The sequence below is a fragment of the Haemaphysalis longicornis genome, unplaced genomic scaffold, assembly GCF_048455015.1.
Source record: "Haemaphysalis longicornis isolate Haplotype H1 unplaced genomic scaffold, Haemaphysalis longicornis Haplotype H1 scaffold_1, whole genome shotgun sequence".
Lineage (NCBI taxonomy): Eukaryota > Metazoa > Arthropoda > Arachnida > Ixodida > Ixodidae > Haemaphysalis > Haemaphysalis longicornis.
The window spans coordinates 367006315-367026809 of NW_027526203.1; the positions used below are offsets into that span (position 1 = coordinate 367006315).

Genomic DNA, 20495 nt, shown 5'->3' on the forward strand with positions numbered 1-20495 from the left:
ACGAGCTCTCGGCAATTTCTTGGTATTTCTAACTGCGGACATAAAAAATTACGATTTGCTGAACAGCATCGCTGTTAAAAAATGTTTCGTGGGGATTATGTTATCATCCCTGCGCATCGTGATGCGGCGCACAGCTGTGACGCCCTGATCCTTTAAACCTTCAAGCAAGTCGGCATCGGTTTTCGTAAGAAGATCTACCTCAGAAATCACACCCTGGGAGCTGTTGAGGCTCCGGTGGGGTGTGACCCTGATGTCCAGATCATGGATGCGGGTTTGTGCAAGAAGAGTGCGGGCTTGTTGTTCGGCATGGAGTTCTACAAGGATTTCTCCCATCCTAAGCTTTTTAGATTGATACTTTCCACCTATTGTGTTTTGCAGGAATTTCGAAACCAGGAATACAGACAGGGAAGCGACAGGTCTTGCTGAGTCAGCTGACTCTATCACAAGGAAACGAGCATAGTTATTCACGGTTGTTGAAAAGACAGTTGTTGGAAGGGGTGGGAATGAAACTTCGGTGCGGCCCCTTTTCAGGGACCGATCACGTTTGGGGAGGGGGGGGGTTGAAAATGCCATATAGCATAGTATAAAAGCAGGGAGACGGGGGTACTTTCTTCTTTGACCTTACTCTGGTAGTCAAAGAGGTCCCGGAGCTCCCTGCCTGGTAGACAGGCAGGGAGCCCATCGGCCGGAGCTTTACCAAGGCTCCGACGGCCAGCGTTTACGGCTTCTACCCTTCACCTTTAAACACCTCGCCATGGTTGGACACGGCTTATGTATGGGAGCTCGGGGTCCGCGGTGTCGCTGCTCACCGTCACCATGAATACTCAAGGTGCCCGGTGCGGGGTTGTTGTTCCTTTCATCGTGGCTTTTGCACAACTTGGGGGATTGGGCAGAAATTGAGAGCTTTGGGGGCAGTATGCTCGCTTTCCAAAATTCACAAAACTGTGAATGTAAAACGTAAATGTTTCAGAATAACGCGTGCCGCGTGACACCTGAACGTGACTGTAGGTAGGTATAACAGGTGCACACCGCCGCGCGCACCCTCATTCTAAGTAAGCTGCGGCGTGCGTCTGCTTGCTGACATAATTCGCGCCGTAAGCTGAAGAAATGAAAGCGAAGAAAGAGACGCGCACACGGTGTGGAAGAAAGAAAAGGCGTTTAAAGTAATTCACGTTCAAAAACAAAGAATCGAAAGCGAAGAACGCGATGCAAATGCGATGTTGCAACAAATGATGCGATGTTGCCATGTTTTCGCCTTCAAGCACTTGAACGGGCTTATGTGCCCCGAAGAATTTTTGCATTGTAAATTGCAACTTTGGCGGGTGATAGCCACACATTCGATTTTTTTTATTTTTGTAATGCACACCTCCGAAACCAAAGGCTCCCTTCCCCCCCCCCCCCCAAAAAAAAAAAATATACCGCTACGTGGCACGCCACGAGACCTTCTAAGTGATACCTCCACCAACTTCCTTACACACACCAAACACGCGCAGACAAAGGCGTTATTTTATCTGCAATTGCGCGAATAATTATGTGCAGGTCTGCATGTTAGCGGGGGTTTCTACCAACCATCCTCAATTGCTATCCGATTGCGGATTTATTTATTTATTTATTTATTTATTTATTTATTTATTTATTTATTTATTTATTTATTTATTTATTTATTTATTTATTTATTTATTTATACCCGCAGCACCTGAGGAATTATAATACAGTGAAACACAGTGCAAAGAGGACAGGCAACGTCACTTCTTCCGCCATACTGGCGTAACACCAAAACAGAACTGCGGACCAGACCCGCCGGGTGGCTCAGGGGCTAAGACGTTGCGCTGCTGAGCACGAGGTCGTGGGTTGGAATCCCGGCCGCGACGGCCGCTTTTCGGATGGAGGCGAAAAGCAAAAACGCCCGTGTGTACGAGATTTAGGCGCACGTCAAAGATCCCCAGGTGGTCAAAATGAATCCGGAGCCCTCCACTAGGTGCTCCTCATCGCATCCGTTGCGGCGGCGCGTTAAATACTATAATCAATCAAAGAACTGCGGGTCAATCATGCATGCACGGGTATTCTTCCGATGCTAGGACAACATAGGAAGGAAAGCATCATGTTCTTTAAACTAACAATATTGCGAGGTAGGCGATTCTAATCACTGCTGCTCTGAGGGAAAAGAATATTTTTTTAGCAGATCAGCTTGCAAGCGAATCCACCGACCATAAACTGTAAACGTACAGATTTAAATTGGGGTTTCAGTATGGGCTGTCCTCGTCACAGACCGGCGGTTGGATGGTACAGGGAATAAAAAAAGTTTCAACGAATTTGTCTGTGGCGGCTTTGTAGGTGTTTCCGTCCGAATGCATACTTAATTCGCGTCTCACTGAAATTCATCGTAGAATTTTTGGAAACAAAACCAGCGGCTTGGTTTTGTATCCGTTGTAGCCTATAGCTGTTTTTCGCAGCCAGTTGGTCACGCAGGCATATTCCATAATCGATCGCACGTTTGATTTGTATAAATGTTCCTCACAAACTCCGGAAAACCTTAAGCATTCCGGCGAAAGAATCCTAATGCTCTGCAGGAGTTTGTTGTAACGTAATCCACATGACGGTTCCAAGGGACATAGGGCGTAAAAAAACGCTCCCAAGTATTTATACCCAAATACCTGTCTTGATACGGTGGCATTTATACTGCATGCAGCAATTTGGGGGATATTTTAGGTGGTCATATAAGAGGGCTTTGCCATGTTTTAACCGCATTTGCCAATTTTCACACTCCGGGTTAATTCGACCCATATCTTGTTGTAAGCTGACTACTCTCTGAATAGTTGACCCAGAGAGACAAAATGATGGGCATGCATGCCCACGCCATGGATAAATGAATGCAGCAGATGTCAGCATAATTACGGAACAGATATCAATTAAGCACGAAGCCGAAACAAACAACCGCGTGATTAGAGTAGCTGGTCAATCTGCCCTCAGTATACGTTTCTGCGATAGCAAACATTGCGATAACGCTGGATTAGTAACTGGTTGTTAAAGTTTAAATTTACTGAAAGACACAATCTGCAACTCACGATAATGCGACTGGCCAATAAAATAACTTATGAGATCACCTAACGTAGCATAAATGGCTATCAGTTAGGTGCAATTCCGAAGTGCGGATCTCATATGAGGGATTAGTGCCGTTTAACCGTAACACACACGTGATAAATTTCCTATTACTTGATCAAATAACACAATGTACGATTTGTGCATTATGGCTTGCTCACATGAACCCGTTATGTGGCAGTCGTTCATGAGCTAATTTCAGACCTACGGCTAACGATTAATGAGAGCATCAACCACGACGTGCTCTTTGTAGCGGAATGCCCGCGGTCAGTATAGCATCTAAGGCTAGTGTCACTAGATAAGGTATCAGAGTAGGTACCGCCAATGCCACAGAGTTTCTTAGGAAGTATACTATAAAGGAAACCGTGCCTGGGAATACTGTCGGTGTGGGGGTTATGGGAAGATCAGTGATGCTGGCTTGGCATTTCTATCGAACACTTAAGCAAGTTCTGGGGTCTCCTTTCTTCACTACGACTCACTATGTGTACGAGGTAGCCCAAATGGTCGAAACTCACATCGTTTCTCTCGCTTTGCTTGGAAACCCGAAATTCGCTCCATTTCTTTATGCTAACACCGCTGTTCTTCATTATACGCAAGTGCGAGGTTTGGTGCCGGTGAGCGACCATCGGCACATATTTACATAAGTACAACAAACCCACCAAGTAGATACGCTAGTTTGTCTTAAGGAGAGTTCTTTTCCCTGTTCTTTTTTGCAGTAGCAGTACAAAGTTTAACAGTGCCCGGAATCTTGTTTGAGCGGGTAATTAGTCACCGCGAAAGTTGTAGCAGACTGTCTGCGCACCGGTTCACCGTGAAGGCGATGTTTTGATAGGTACGCGCATAAAGCCTTTCTGAGCTTTTCAAACAATTAATTATTGAAAATAACACTTTTTAATGAGTCTCCTCGCAGATTTTCCTATTATTGTTAACTACCAGCTTGGCCTGCAGAATAGTAGGCAAAACCGTTCCGGCAGACTCTCAGTAAAAAGAATACGCTTTACTTTCAATTTCTTTAGCTTTAAAATAGCTTGTTTTGTTTTATATTTATACATTTCCACACTCTCGTCGTTTTTGTGGCACTGCATATAAATTTAGGGCCACTAAAAGGTTTCAATCCACACCAGTGATGAAACTAAGGCGATCGCACGGTTTGATGGCGTCCAAGGACGACACAGACGGGCTTGATATGAGCCGCATGCCATTTTGGTGTTTATTAGGGTTGCGAGATTGCCGCATCTGCGGCCTCGCTGCTAACTTCGACCGGGTCGTTTGTTAACAACACTGCCGAAGATGCAGCAAAACGGCATCTTCGGACCCACTTCTGCTGCTGAAATGCTGCTACACGCGTTATTTTTATTAGCACTTGGGACGACGTCAATCGTGCGCAGCCACAGAGAAAAGAGGACAAGCTAAGCCTACCAGAGTTGACCGAATAAAACGCATCATCGAAATGGCGGCGCCCACGCACCTTCGCAGTGTAAACAAATGTCACGGGATGCGAACTGGCCCATGATCATGGAGGCGGCGCGAAACAATAGGAGAAAAGAGTGCCGATACTCTGTAACCTTATCCAGGGATACTACCCAGGACCTATCAAGGCGCCGCGGTGGAGGTGTGAAATTTCCCAACACCCCCGGAGCGCGGAGGCTCCAGCACTCGTGGAACAACAGCGAAGTCCTCTGCCAGTGACCATTTTCCTGTCGTTGTTTGCTGCGTCAACACTGATTTACCTGGCTGTTTACCGCCACTATCGCCTTCGCCTTCCCGGCCAAGTCCCTTCCATTATCCAGTGCTCAACTGAAGTCTGCCGTGTAGCATTATGCTCACTATCTGCACTCACCCACCGTTAGCGGCTGCTGACGTGGTGATCATGGACTAAGCGTTGAGTAGTGTCGCGTAGTAACATAGAACATGGACGACACACGTGCTTTTCGATTTGCCGCAAGTTACCAGAGAAGCCATGCGCACGTGGTTTGGTCTCAAAGGACAGCTTTAGCGCGATGGCGACTAAATTGTGCCGGTGTGAATGATCACGCTCGGTATGGAATCGCTGGGCGCTGCACGCGCACAGCTATGCAAGTAGACGCTGCAGCGGTCGCGGTTTCATTAATGAACGGCATGACTTTGACTGCGAGAACGTCAAGTTTTAGTACGAAAACATTATAGGCCTCATGAGCAGAAAAATTAGTAGTCTTTTTCCAATAATGGCCTACAGCACAAAGAATAAAAACAAGAAAAAAAAACACTTCACGAAGCTCTAATTGACATAAAATTTCTCCGGAACTTCTTGTATACAAAGTGAAGTTACGGCTTTGAAAGTAGGGCTCCGAACGTCCAGGTCCGGGTGGGAGTGGCACTACGGCCTCTGGGTTGCGAGACAGGAATTCTATCTGGAGGCCACATTTTTTTGGAGCGATAGCTCCCCTACTCTAGGCAGAGACACCGAAAGCGCCTTATTCCGTAAGTCTGACCTTCAACCTTAGCCAAGGTCAAACTTGTGTACAGCCAGCGCCTATGTGTTTGGGGAGGAAAACAAACAGCACCTCAAGGTCATTCCTGAAGCCCGTATTTCCATTGTTGTTTGTCCTAACCCTCCTTATTAGATTTCAGATAAGAAATTCTTAATGAAAGTGAGTTGAATACAATAAAAGCCCCCGCAGAAAGTTTTTCAGGAAATATTTTGAGTTTTTCTGCGAGCTCTTGACTGTATGTATAATTAACATTTATTCCCGCTGCTTTTTGGAGCATCCCGACCACCTGTTGGTCTAAAAACTAGAATGCCGCAGTCTTCAGTGCCGTTATACCGGCATACAAGTAGAGTGCCGACGGCGCCGAGCAGCGTATGTGCGTTGTCCGTGGTGTGATTGTAGATGCAGCAGTGTCTGCTACAAAAAGGTAAATCTCAGCAAACAAAGGGTCTCGCAAAACCGAGCTACCGCTCGAAAAACTTCGTTTACCCGTGTTCAACCAATGCAATTCTTTAATTGCAAACTTCGACATATAACGAAATAGCTCCACAATCATGGATGCCTGCAGTGCTTAGCGCGTGCATTTTAAAATCCATATACATGGACCCGACGAGGCACTGTTGAGATGACTCACAGGTTCAGCTTTCCTCGACCCCCCACATATAAATGAGCTCCATCCGGAGAGTTGAGATGAGTGATGACCGAAGCGGAGCTTTACATAAAGGAAAGTCGTCCGAGTGCACCTTCAGCTTTCGGTTTCAGTCTGTTGAGCATGTTTACCCCCGCAATCCCACTGTCGTGAGCCGGCAAAACAATGACGCGAATAGGTATGAACAGGGAGGTTCACGGAAGCGGGGGTATTCAGCTGCGGCGGCTTTTCGACTCAATCCGTCGTCTTACAAATAGGTGGGACCAGTCGTCGGCGTTGACCGTGAACGAAAAATCGCCCTGAAAGAAAAATTCTCTAGCACCACCTGGCGATGTCCAATGAAACACCAAGGATCGTAAGGCACTGCCCCAACCGATGGCATACGAGCAGGAGCTGTTACGAATCGGCCAACGCCACCGTATTTTCCCGCATCACTCCAAGGCTGGGCGGCGAAGCCACCACGTGCGCCTTTCTGCCGTCAGGCGCCAGCGTGTCGGTGAATCATACTTTCGTGTCTCGACATGCCGGGCCAGACGCCTCGCTTTGCAACGCGCCTCCGGCGGTTGCCAGCGCCACGCCCAGGCATTCTTCACGGACGTGCGCCCCACAGCCGTCAGGTGCCAGCACGTCGGTGAGTCACGCCTCGACATGCCCTGCCCAGTCGCCTCGCTTTCAACGCGCTTCAAACTTCGACGGTTGCCGGCCCGGCGAGGCATGTATCAGCATGTTTTAAGGACACTCTCTCCCCTCTCTCGGACTCAACGTGCGCCGAGGCTATCGATGACTCACGAACTGTGGAAAGAGCGTTGTGTGTGTCTGTGACGTTCGTGCTACTTGTAGGCGTTTTGACCGTTGCTGCTTTTGGGTATAAATAGAAGCAGCCCAAGCGCTGAAATTCATTCCTGTCTGAGCAGCGAATCCATGCGGTCGCTCTGCTCGAGTCCTGTATTGCAACCTCGCCCGTCGGGGCATTGTTTTTTTGGGGCTTCGGCTCACCTTTCGCTATGAAGTAAACAGTTACGTTAGCCTACTGCTTCTGGACTTCTTCACGGCTGCAACAGCGGCTGGCCGCTCGCATCATACACGCTACCACTCGTATGTCGGAGGCCACGGAGCTCGGATCGGGTGCCCCCGCCCGGTCCCAACAACTGGGGTCAGCGCTGGGATGACACGGTCCTAACACAGGAGCGGAAAGTTTTCACCGCTCGCAACCCCCGTTTGGAGGTACGATAACGTCAGCAGTAGGTTGTATGCGCCGCAGCACGCGCTCGCTCTTCATACACGTGTGATAGATACGCTGCAGTATAACTTTGCCAGGCGCATTACACAGTCTTCGTCGCCGAGTGCGATAACGCTCTCGCGTTTCGGTGATAAGGCGAAACGTAAAGGGACCCTTCAACATTTTTTTCAACTTTTTTCGGAGTTTTAAATGCTTGCAGAATGTAGTCAACCAACACATCCAGTACTTAGATTGGGGGTCGCGAAGTACTTCAGTTAAAAATTACTGTTGTATGCCCATCAGATAATTTAGAAACTTGCTCAAAAGATTTTTCTCTCTTTCCCCATCTTGTCGTTCTTCGATGGCTGGAATTACGTCATTACAGTGGGGTAGCGGCTATTTGCCGGGTTTCCTTCCGTTGCAGCAGTACACGCGTTCGATAGCCACTTTATAACAAAAAGCCACAAAGGCAAAGCAGAAACGGAAGGCGTACTTGCTGCGACGGGACCTAGTGCCGCTCCGTGCTGGCGATAACTATAGCTTTCGCAGTGCTTCCAGACGCGAAGGAGAGAGTGAAAGAGTTTATGGGAAGTGTTGCAGAGTCCCTTTAGGCGTCCTGTATTTTCTTTTTCTTTGTAGTAGCAGAGCTCTTTAGGCCGACACAAATACGTCCAGCGGAGACAGAAAACCCCGACCGCACGTTAGCGCGTTCCTCGTAACGACCGCCCTGCATTCCTGGCGCGAGTCGCCGGGCACGACTTACACGCAGTGGCTTTAGCAAAACAAAACAAAACAAAATACCGAGTGCACGTGAGCGCGTGCCTCGTGGCTACCACCCAGGCACGTCTTCCAGGCACGTGGGTTCACGCCACGTGATGAGCTTACGCCTTCGTCGTCGTCGTCGTCGTCGTCGTGTAGCTACCGGCGCGCTACGCGTCCGCCCCGCCGACGACGACGGCGACGAATCTGTTCAGTCATCCCTCCACAATTCACACGTGGGGACGGCCACCGGACCAGCTGACGAATAAGTGGAGGTCTACCGAGGTGAGGACGCGCTACAAGAGGGTTTGGCCTACGCGGCTGTGCCGTCGGAAGACGACGACGAAAATGATGATGACGATTGCTTCTGAATAAATTTCTGTAGATACTTTAATGGTATTTGCTTTACAGTGCCGTCCAAAACGGCTTTGCGCTGCTGGGGTGCGGCTGCTTTCTCGCCCCGGGGATACGCTGTCAATGAGCGGAGAAGCTAGGTCGACTCCCAGCTCTGCTGTTTCTCCAGCCTTGCACCACTAGTGCAAGCTGCGCCTTTTTTTCTTTTTTTTGCTGGCGTTTGACACAACAAGAACACAGAAATGGGTCCAGTCCATACTATTTTGGTGTCTGGGACGCGTCAGCGCCTGTAACTTTCTTGTCTCGAATAAATACAAACAACAACAACACTGAAACTACTCGGAGTGCTACGTCGACAACATTGCTCGCGCCCATAGAGTTTCATGCTTTGTAGTATGAAACTTTATGGTCGCACGTAATGAAAATTACTGGGACCGCGTTGACCAACACACTTCTGTGGGTGCATGCTCGTGTTTCGGTGTGTAACACTGTGTGAGTATTTGAACTTGCTGTAATATAAAAATCCAGAGAGTAAGGCCAATACACCCATGCGGGATATGCCATCGTCTTTGTTAGGCTTAACCATAGAGACAATATACTGACTCTATAGAGGGAAAGAGCATCGGAACCGTACCACTAGGCGGGCATGGTACAGCAATGGAAACGCTGCACGCCGTTTTAGGGCGCAGCCCTTTGGCGGCCGTCTCTGGGCTGAGCCGCATTGTCGGCGTAACCGGGTGAACGACGGAAAGACCTACGAGTGAAAGAAAAGGCGAACGATGAAAGAAAGCAAAGGAGGAGCGTGTCACGAAATTTGGAGGGGAGGGCGATTCGCCGTGGCGGCACGAGCCAGCGCTCTCAGAAAGTAGGAGGGGGCAGTTTGTTGTGTCCGCACGAGGCGCTCCACGGTGCGACGCTTGGCGAAAACGTGAGGGTGGGCGTGCGCGTGACTATGATGTGCGTTCACTTAAGACGCAGTTCGCGGTCCCTTCCTGAGACGCACTTCGCGCCACGGACGCAGAGGCTCATCATCGCTGCCATTGAGAGAACCACGAGTGAGTGCTGCCTCAGCGCACTGCTGCTGCGCCCAAATATCGCATTAGAGAGTATCGTAATCGCCCACCATTTTTTTTTTTTTTTTTGCTTACTAAAAACGGCTCCAGTGATGGATATTTATCTCTAAATATGCTGCTGTTGCGTTTCCGCATCTGGCTAGCAAAGCATACCGGGATAAATTAAAAGATGGCTGCCCCCCTGCAGGCAAAGTTTGTGTTGACGGAGTCGACAGCATCCCGCAATTTATTTCCTGTGGGTGGGTAAAAGAAGTGTCTTCGGTTTAGCCTCTGAAATCTATGGAATGCGAGAAGTTCAGCAAGACGTGGGAACGTTCTCACAACGCTTAACGTGACTGATCGCATGCGGAAGGACGCCAATCAATCATCTGATCTGAACGGAGGCACACAGAAATTGGATCTCCGCGCATGTTGTCCCACAATGCATCATGATATTGCCATTCCGTGACGGTTTTGCGAGGTGGTCAACGCTTGTCAAATAAAGTGAAGTGAACTGTGGCATTAGCTCAATGCGTTCAATCAAAAGTAACTAATTATAGATTTAGTGTAGTCGTTTATAAACGAAACAGCGCAAACGGGGTCCCCGCACCTGGCGTTATTCATTAATTAACTTGCCGTGAAAAGCAATAACTATTGCGAACTTGGTCACGTCGGTAGAGCTCAAGTGCGACCTCTGTTCAGAATTTCAGCGTTACAAATTAGCCCGTTTGCCCGAACGCGATAAGCATAGGAATAAGTTCTCAACTACAACTTCAGCGCTGTCTAGGTAATAAGTCGTGTGCCCGAAACTGATACAAACGCTCGGTTAAGGTAGCGTTTCCGTCGGGTTTTCTGGCAACCGGCTTATTCGCCATGGCCGATTCGACTTATTGGCGTCTTATTCGTAAGCGGGAACTTAGTCTGGAACTTATGCGTACGGGCAGTGCGCCGTAGTGGAGGGATCTGGATTAATTTCGACCACCTGGGTATCTTTAACGTGTTCCGATATCTTGACACACAGCGTTTTCGTTTTTCGGCTCCATCTGAACAGCAGCCACCGCGACCGGGATCGAACCGGCATCCTTGGGCCCAGCAGCACAACGTCATAGCCACTGAGCCACCGCGGCGGGTCATTGCGCCTTAAACTGTTAGCGGAAGTGTTCCCCAGTGAAATGAGTGAGTGATTTGTTGTTATTGTGCAGGCGTACCTATCCTTGCACAGAGTGCCGGAAATTGCAGGGCCCTAGCAGCACAAAACTATTTGCGTCCAATCACCACTAGCCGTGTAGGCTTGTGTCCTTCAAAATCTAGGGGCCCAGTGCCAATAGCTGCAGGTATCTGTAAGCACTTTCCTGTCTACGTGGTGAAAATGAAATGCTGACAGGCCGGCAGCCATAGGCAAAACGCTTTCATTTTGTTTCAACACGTTTTCAGAAAAACTTACGCGCGCACGGTAATTGCTTCTCGAGCGTAGCAAATGCCACCTCTTCAGGGCCATGTTCTTTTATTAGAGCACTCTCACAGGTATAATTACAATTATTGGCCACATCAAGCCAAATGTATCTGGCATTACTCTACTTGGAATGCCATGGTGCGAGAAGGAGCCGATTAAAAATTCACAGCATATCCACGGGGTGAATGATGATGAGTGGGCGAAGCTCCTGAGGGGAAATCATCGGTAAAACCGTGACTCTTCAGTGAAAGTTCGCCCACTACATCTGTGTCCGAACGTAACGTCTAGAAAGTCTCGCTTAAACCGCGCGTCGGCACCTTGGGGCTGAGCTCGCCTGATGCGTTTTGCAGACGCCTCACGAGCTCTCACTGCATTGGGGTCTGCCTGCCGATACGCGCGCTTTCTCGCCGCTTCCCGTTCTCTGACGTTTTGGAGATCCTCTTCGCGCCGCAGCCGTGCCGCTTCGCGTACGGCAGGGTCCTTGCGCCGTTGCCGTGACGCTTGGGCCTCTCGTTCTCGAACGCTGGGATCTTGGCGGCGTCGTCGCGCAGCCAGACGACACGCTTCGGCCTCCCGCTCTCGTACGGCAGGATCTTGGCGGCGGCGTCGCGCAGCTTCACGGAGCGCTTCTGCCTCGCGGGCTCGCACATCTGCAGCCTTATCCATCGGGCGACTCCGAGCGCGCGCCAACAGCGAACGGATTTTATTACAACGCTCCCCGCCATCTAGTAAACAATCCAAGAACTAAACTAGAGGTAGCCACGCCATCTAGTAAACAATCCAAGCGCATCTTTTCATCATATACAAGTACCGCCATCTAGTAAACAATCCAAGAACTAAACTAGAGGTAGCCACGCCATCTAGTAAACAATCCAAGAACTAAACTAGAGGTGGCTACATACATACGTCGAGGATGGACAGACCCACGCCCTAAGGAGCTTCGCCCCTAAAACACGTTGGAGCATAAATATGGGTTATTTTATATGAATTACCAGCTGAAAGTAGCGCTCTGCTGTGTGTGTTCTTCTTGCCCTTCGCCTTCGGTTGCGCTTTTTATTTCTGCAGTTATGCTTCACCAACTAGCCCAACAGCGTACCTCCTTAGATGTAACCATGATGGGGGTCGTCGTTCGGCCATTGCGGGGAATATGGCTAACAGTTCACCTTCTCCGCAGTAGTACAATTCATGAGCCCTCTTCTGCTTTGAGCTTAGTATACAATGTCCCACAAATCGGTTCTTGCTTTGCTGCAGCCTTTAATATTGGTTTTTGGTAAGGTTCTCTTGTACGTCCCGTGAAGTAAAATGCCTCCCTAATTAATCGTCGGATGAATTGCTCTCTTTGCCCATGAGCCATGGCATGGGGCCACCTGTATGCGGTTGAAGATGCCTTGCTTGACAAAGGTCGTACTGGTTTAGTTGGTACTTGTTTGGTAGCCGAGTTCCGTTAGTACGGCTTGTGCCGAGTGAGTTGTAAAGCCTAAGTAGGTAATGGTGTTTATGAGCGGTTATGATTTCTTTGGTGTGGGAGTCCCCGAAGGGGGCGTAAATGTGTCTAAGCTTGAGCCCTTTATTACAGCGCGGGGCAAAAATTTTCGACGCCGATCCGCGGGCAGAGGCCAATACAAGAGCACAGAGCGGCAGGGCGCATGCGGAGAGGTGTGGCATCAGCCGAGTCGGCGGCGGCATCGGCTGCGGTGGGGTTCCGTTCGCACCGCTGCCGACCTAGGGAGACTTCAAGTCGAAGCGCGGCTCGCTTCTCCCTCCGCTCGACACGTCCATCGCATGGTGTGTCAAACCCGTAGCGTCACCGCTTAAACGGGTTATTAAATGGAGTGTGCAGCGAGTTTACAGCCGAGTATTCGGGAAGACGGGGTGGAAGGGGAATGACGGCGACGAAATGCCGATACTAGGGGGCAGCGGTTAGAACGCAAAGCACAGTTGTCAAGCTGAGTGAGAGGCATGCCGAAAATGCCTTGTTGCGGGCTTCTAGAGGCGGAGCAACTGTTGCGTGTCGGGTCGGTTCTCAAGCTCGCGAACGAGAGGGACGAGATTCTCATGCATGCTTAAATGTCCACCGATAGATCTTTCATTAGCTTTTTTTTTACTATTGACAACTATTTTCATCGCGTGTAAGGGTTTATCGCATGCTGGTAGATGATTTGATTTAGTTTGTGTCCTTCGCCCTAATTTTTTTTTTGTGGCGTCCAGGAATTTTGAGAGGAATTGGGGTGTACGTCGAGGGCTTCTGAAAAATCCTCATGATTCACCCCAACATATTTACGCTATGACTTAATGAGATGCATATCGCACCACTAGCCCTTTCACCTATCCTTACTATATCACCCGTTTAGCTGATTCGTCCAGCGCGCCTTACAGTCAAACTTACCAGCGGTCTCGTATGCCTTCTCTTCTATCAAAGTAAGAGCACGACATTTTTTTATTGTGCTTCAGAACCCATTTTGCTATTTTTTTATTTAATTGCGGAAAATTTCCTTTAGTAGACTCTCGAAAAACTTCTGGTTTGTCCAGTGCTGTCAGTCTTCGCATTCATCTGTCTGTCTGTCTGTCTGTCTGTCTGTCTGTCTGCCTGTCTGTCTGTCTGTCTGTCTGTCTGTCTGTCTGTCTGGTTGGCTGGCTGGATGGCTGACTGTCCGTCCGTCCGTCTTAATGCTGTGAATTTATGGAGCCAGCTATGTGGCGTGGCGCCAACGGCAGTCCTTAAAGTCTCCCTCAGGTGGCTCTTGGTGTCTGTTGTGGGGAACACCGGGGGAGGAGGGTAGAAAACGTTTTAACAAGCGGCTGCTTTTCAACTAATAGCACGTAGTTGCACAAAATCCACGTTTTCTTTCCTCTGAATGCAGTGCAGGAGAGATTCTTAAAAGCTAACTAACATCTTTGTAATTTGTAAAAGAGGTTCGATACTATGAATACAGGCAAGAGACTGTTGCACTCTGTCAAATATTTTTAAGATTCGGGGCTTCTACGTGTTCGCAAAATTTATTTACATCTGGCATAATCTCTACTGAGACAGCGCCTCAGGACTGATCTGGTTTCTCCGACCTCTCCATATTCATTCCATGTTTTCGCATTTCTGCGATTCATCCAGTACTTGTCATATCGGCTCCATTTGACAGGGAGATTGAGTTATAACCAATGGGTTGTCGAAATTCGTCTCCGCAGAGCTGTGCATTTACCACACACAAGGCAAGTGGACTGAATTCTTAATCCAATCTTCCTCTTCCGAGCATGGAGGGCATATAAGATTCAAATTCTGCCTCGGCGGTCATTCTCGGATACGAGCCTTAACCAACGGTAACCCTTGACTGTCAGGCAAGCACTGCGTCAGAAACAGGGCCAAATATTTCATGTTGCTGCCCCCATGGCTTTAGTGCTCAACTTCACTAATGGTGCTGCGGTTGGGTGTACTCCGCAAAGGGTCTGCGACCCCTTTGTTCGAGTTTGAGTCTGTGGGGTCTGGTAGCTTCCGAGACGCCTGACTTCACGCACTGGTCAACGAGAACATTCCGCACCACGGTGACCAGGAAGTTGGGTGTCACAGCGACTTTACGAGCACGTTGCCGCTTTTTGAAGAATTCGTGAACTCAAATTGGGGCCCTACGTAAGCTTTCGTTCCCAACAGGCGACGAAAATTAGTTACTTATCCTCACCCAGGTTCACGCAAACTTAATCCCAAAAACTTCAGGTGGCGCGTATTCTTCAGAAGCGTAACCTTATCCTATAGAGATGAACAGGAATGTTATGACTCAGTGGCCAGGGCGTTGTTCTGCTGAACCCAATGACCCGGGTTCAATCCCAGCCGCGGTGGCTCCTTTTCAGATGCAGGCGAAATGCGAAAACACCCGTGTGTCGAAATTTAGGCGCAGGTTAAAGATCCCCATGGGTCAAAATTAACCCGGAGTCCCTACAACGGCGCGCCTCAAAGCCCAGTTGTTTCTGCAGTGCATTAAACCTCAAAAGTATGAATTTTGAAATCCTATGAATATAGCTACGGCTTCGCCGAGATAAAGATCTGTTTGCTGCCGGTTTTGGTCTTCTGGACCTTGCTGGTTGCTTCACACACGGAACAAAGCAGCGCGTGAGTTCTGGTCGTTGTGAATATCGCCTTTTCTGGCTGCTGCCTTGCGCGAAAAACTCTGCAAGTCGGGGTACGGCAACGATTGCTCGTCTTCGGTGGTGTCGCTGTTTCGTACCCTTCGATACGCCCGATGGAAGAGCGCGTGGGCGGCTTGTGCGCCAGGCTGCGACGGGCACCCCGGGAGGGCGCTGCCTGCGGCCACGTCCGCTAGCGCGCCGAGGGCGGCTGGGCCCCGTCATCGCTGCTCGAATGCTCGGCCCGATCGGTCGGCCTGTGCGCGCCGTCCGGACTCCCAGCCGCAATCAATAGGTGCCCTTTCCCCCCAAACCGCCCGGAGCGCGATACCGCGCGAGAAAAGTTTTCTGCGCCCGAAAGCGCGTCCCGCGACCTTAGGGCGGACTCCGAACAAGTAGCAGGGAAAAGTGCGCGTCGGCTTTGAAGATCGGAGAAGGCGAACACTTGTAGGCGGCTAAGCTTTTTTTTTTCCCTGTAAAACTTTCCCGTTTCCCCATATATTTCCTTGCATCTCCTCTCCCGCCTGCTTACCGCGTCCAAGAAGGCAAAACCGGAAAGCGGCGGCGGCCAGTGATCAGCGCGTCAACCCTCGCCAAGGTAAGCCGCTGACCTTCCCTCGTGGCAACCAATCTGGCGAGACGAAGCAGGTCACTTGTCAAAGGGATGGCGAACCCTTACTTAGACATTTGCTGACCGTGTTGTTCTCGTGGCATTATGCGAAGTTATGAAACATTCATTTCTTCGCTGATTGAACGAAACTTTCGCGAGAGGGTGCCATAGAATTCACTAACAAGTGAGCTTTTGCACGAAACCATAACTCGGACGAAGGAGGTTGAACTGACATAAACACAAGACGAGATGAAGCACTAGTTGTGCGAACGGTGTCGGGTATTCCGTTCTATCCGTCGTTATTTTCGCGTTGTGAGATGGTGCAAACTCGTCCAAGCGGTTACGCTATCCCTTGACGCCGTCTGTTCACGGTCAGGTGATTAACCCTCAGGTCCTCTCAATAAAGCTGAAAGTCCCGTTATGAGAACGAAAGATACCGAGACTTTGGGCTTTATGAGAATGGATGCGCTCACTGCTAGAAAATTTTGTTTCCACGTCAGTGTCACTTAAGTGCTTTGAATAAAATTTCCCTTGAAGGAACTGTACGGGATATGTACGGGATATATCTGAGATGCCACTCTTGTTACAAGTTTGCGGGGTTTTAAAACTTTCTCTTGTATCCTAAAAGTTTGTTCGCGGGTACGTTCAAACGCATTGTCCTAGTTGAATATGAAACAGGCATAAACATGCTTAAAAGAAGGGTAACTGTCACTCTAATGTTTAAAACGCCACAACAATAAGAAGTGACGGCAAAAAGGAGCAGCAGAAGTTTACAAATCAAGGGATGAATTAATGCTCTATATCTAGGTAAGCTTTCTGTTAATATAAAACAAGTGTTTTACGACTGAAGAATTGCGAAATAACCTGCGATTTCTTCCTTAAGAGTTTTTCAGCGAGACTCCATTTTTTTGTTGCCAGTGGTTATATTGGCAATTGCTGAGCAATGCTATGTTTAAACAGTGAATAGTAATCGTGCTTCTGGGGTAGCCGATTGAAACATGACGCACGTAGGTGAATAACCGGTTCTTCGCGTGCAGTAGGTCCCGAAGAGTCTGACACACTTGTTGGAGCAAATAACTGTTTGTTTTTTCACCCTCACTAGGGAGGGTTGCACGTTGCATGGTGACGCAACAATAGGTACGTCATGCAGTGCAAAAAGAAAAAAAAAGGCATAGCAGACAAGAGCCCCTAGGCCTTCCTTATACGCAAACGATTGATGCATGCCTAAGTGCTCACCCGCAATACCGTCGAACTCATTACGCTGGCGGGAAGCAAAAAGAAGAAAAGGATAAATGCCGCCACTTCACTGCAGCTGCAGTGCACAGCAGATAAAGTGATGTGCTCAGGGGTCATGTGTGCATTAACCGACAAAAGCAGCTCAGTCCTCGATTCATGCAATGAAGTTGCCTCTCTTAATTGCGGCGCTAATTACGCCGCTACCTTCGCGCGTGACGCCTGTGAAGCCAAGCACGTCAAGGTTGCCGGTGGAGAAGCTACGCTCGCAAGACCCGCAGCCGCGACTCGCCTATTGCGTGTCAAGGAGCGCGCGACAACGTGAACAAAGGTCAGCCTGATCGTCTGCAGGCTCTTACAGAACTTTTTTTCTTTCAGAGTAGGAGCCCAGATACGGGTCAGTATTATATCTCAGTGTGTCTGTGCGCGCCCAGCGACCTTCAAAGCGAGGTTGTTCCCACGCGAGACCCAGAATGCTTCAGTCCTGGAACCCTGTACGGGATCTGACATAAGGACTGCAACGAAGTCCTCGGCGGCACACGACGGAACTTCCCCATTGATTGAGCGTAATTCGATTTCAACGGTCCATCCGAAAAGCTGTGTTTGCTTTCCATCGCTGCTATTCTAGCCACCGCTCCCGAGCCCCGAGCCATCAACCGGCCACCGGTTTGAATGTAGCCTGACTGTTAGCTACTGAGAGATCACGGGTGACCCTTGTTTGTTCCTCCGGAGGCGGACCTGGAGAACGGTCTGCATATGGCTAATGGGAAGATCAAGAATTCACAACGAAAATAAGCGCAGCCTCTGGAATGCCGAGCATTTCTGCTGTTTGTCTTTCCACGTTTACATAGGCGCGGCGAAGGATGCGCCACCACGAAAGTTCGCTTTGGGGACTCCAAATGTAGTCCAATCCTGTCTTTCTCATCGTTTGATAAGATTTTGTCGAGCTATACCGGGAAGGCAATAACGCGGTGAGCTCCCCTACCACTTGCATTGTACAATTTAACAAAATGAGGCATCTGCAAACATGAGTGCGTCATCAAAGAAGAACGAGAGCGAGCGAGAAAGAGAAGCGGAAGTTACAAACATTTTTCGTAAACGAAGAAAATTTTTTATACGGATAGGTTGAAATCGCTGCGAAACGTGACATCAACTATATACGTCATAAAATTATGGCAATTGCCCTTTCCGCAATAATATTGTCGGCTGTATGCAACCTTGCTGCTGAGCCCAAGGACGCGGGTTTGATTCCCGGCGCGGCGGCCGCTTTTCTGATGGAGGCGAAAAGCGAAAACGCCCCTACGTCCGAGATTTCAGCGCACGTTAAAGATCCTCAGGTGGTCTAACTTAATCTGGAGCCCTCTACAACGGCGCTCCTCATCGCCTGTGTAGCGTCGGCGCGTTAACCCTCAAATCAATCAATCATACAAATCTGTATGCAAGCTGAAAAGGGGGCTTGCAGCTTCAGCAAACCTGCAAACGTGGAACCAAGCTATAGAGAAATCAAGCCTCCATTCGTAGCGCCTGGCATTCCACTCCCGTCCATTCCTGTTTAACTTACGCACCAGTTGAACTTCACACTAATTTAGGAACTGCCTGCTTTTTTTTTTTGACCATGTATTTTTCAGCAAATAAAAAATGGAGAAATAATCATAATCTTTGCTTCTGCCTCATCGACTATGACAGCCTGAAACATTTGTACGAAAGCCCATAAAATCATACCTACTTACCACCAGAGGAGTAAGGTTTCGGAATCAGTGGGCCCTGAGTTGGTTGAAATTTTTGTTTCAAATGTTGTGGGTTTCAAGCGAGCCTATGCTATGGGGCCCGCTCTAGCGGAGTACTGGGATTAATTTCTACCACCTGTGGCCGTTGAACGTGCTCTGAAATCTTGACACACGGGGTTTTCGTTTTTCGCCTCCCTCAGAGGAGCGGCTGTCGCAGCCGGGATCGAATGCGCGTCCTTGCGTTCAGTAGCACAGCGCCTTAGCCACTGAACCACCACGACGGGTCTGAGTGAAATTTGTACAGCCGGCTAATATATGTTATTTTTCATATCGTTGCTAAATTGTCTGCGCACTCCCGCATGCGGGTAAAAGCCTCTGAAGATGGCTTCGGCAGTACACGACGGGAATGCTACTCAGAATCTTAGAATGGTTCTTTGCGTGACTGACCGACGTTATAAGATATAGCACCCCTTTCTGGTGGTTTAAGTTTATCCGAACAAGAGTTTCTGCCGAAAGATAACGTGCGCACGCACGCGCATGCACGCGCACGCACGCACGCGCACACGCTCACGCAAGCGCGCACATGGAAGAATCGGGATTCGAGCACGGAAATCGCCGCGGTCACAAATACCTCGATGTATCATATAAATTGCAGCAACCATTCACGCCCAGAATATATGATCTGATCTTTTATGTTTCTCTAGCATCTGATCCGACATTTGATTGATATTTTATCTGATATATATATATATATATATATATATATATATATATATATATATATATATATATATATATATATATATATATATATATGCACTCATATCTGTAACATATTTTCTGCAAGTCCACAATCCCAATGAAATACGATGCGCCCTCGTAAGACTTCCTGATAACCTTTAGCCGCCTGTTCGAGCCTTCTAATCCTATAGATCTAAGGCTTTCGCCATAAAATCTGTCGCGAGGTCATCCTCCTATAGAGAGTCCTGGCAGGTACAGCAATAGAATCCAAGTACGCGCGGTGACAGACAAGCGGCTTAACCATCACCCTGCGTCTACGCCACGCGACACATGGCTTTCGATGGGCTTTAAATGTGAACAAAATAGTACCTAGAGGAGAGAAATTCGTCGGGGCACCTAAGTCTGTTTCGAGATGAGATTTTTGCTTGTACAAAACCGATTATCCCTAAACAATTATAATTAAACTGAAATCGCGCTAATAGCTTATATTTGGTATTAGAAAACCAATTTTATTTAGCCAAAGTGTAAGTGAAAATTAATCCACGCTAATGGTTTCTCTGTGTTAATTACAAAAGCGATTTCAGCTACACGTTTTATCTTTCCCTGACCACTATGTATCAGGCTAACACTGTGACTCACAGCTACTCCCGACTTTCGAATGTTTTGCTCCAACCGCGTGTCAAAATTGACATTCACTTGATATCTATGTCCTCTTTTTGCGCTTACTGAATGCGAAGGGTCTTCGGCACAGACCTTCGCATTCTACGCACGGTAAAAGTTTAATCGTGGGGTCAGCAGGGCAATAAAAGTATGACACGGAGACACGGCCGCGGATTCTCTGTTCCAGCAGCATAAAGGTCGGTTTCAGCGAGCACGGAAGTACGTATGAGAAATAGTCCTTTAAGACATCATGTGGAGGCCACTCTTGCGTTGGTTATAGGCGGAGTCAGGAGCACCGCTGTATACAGTACGTAAGTTCTCAACTTCTATCTTTATTTTGCAGCTACGCGCTTCGCTGAGC

The 20495-nt window shown here is 48.7% G+C and overlaps 1 protein-coding gene across 1 annotated transcript in view; it reads left to right on the plus strand.

Annotated features, from left to right (window-relative positions):
- Nucleotides 1–15407: 15407 nt before the first annotated feature.
- The window catches only part of LOC144155058 (dopamine receptor 2-like), a 401831-nt gene continuing 396743 nt past the window's right edge, over nucleotides 15408–20495 (plus strand). The window contains exon 1 of the mRNA XM_077686281.1: nucleotides 15408–15761. The gene's annotated coding sequence lies outside the window, so the exon portion shown is untranslated. The remainder of the gene's footprint in view (nucleotides 15762–20495) is intronic.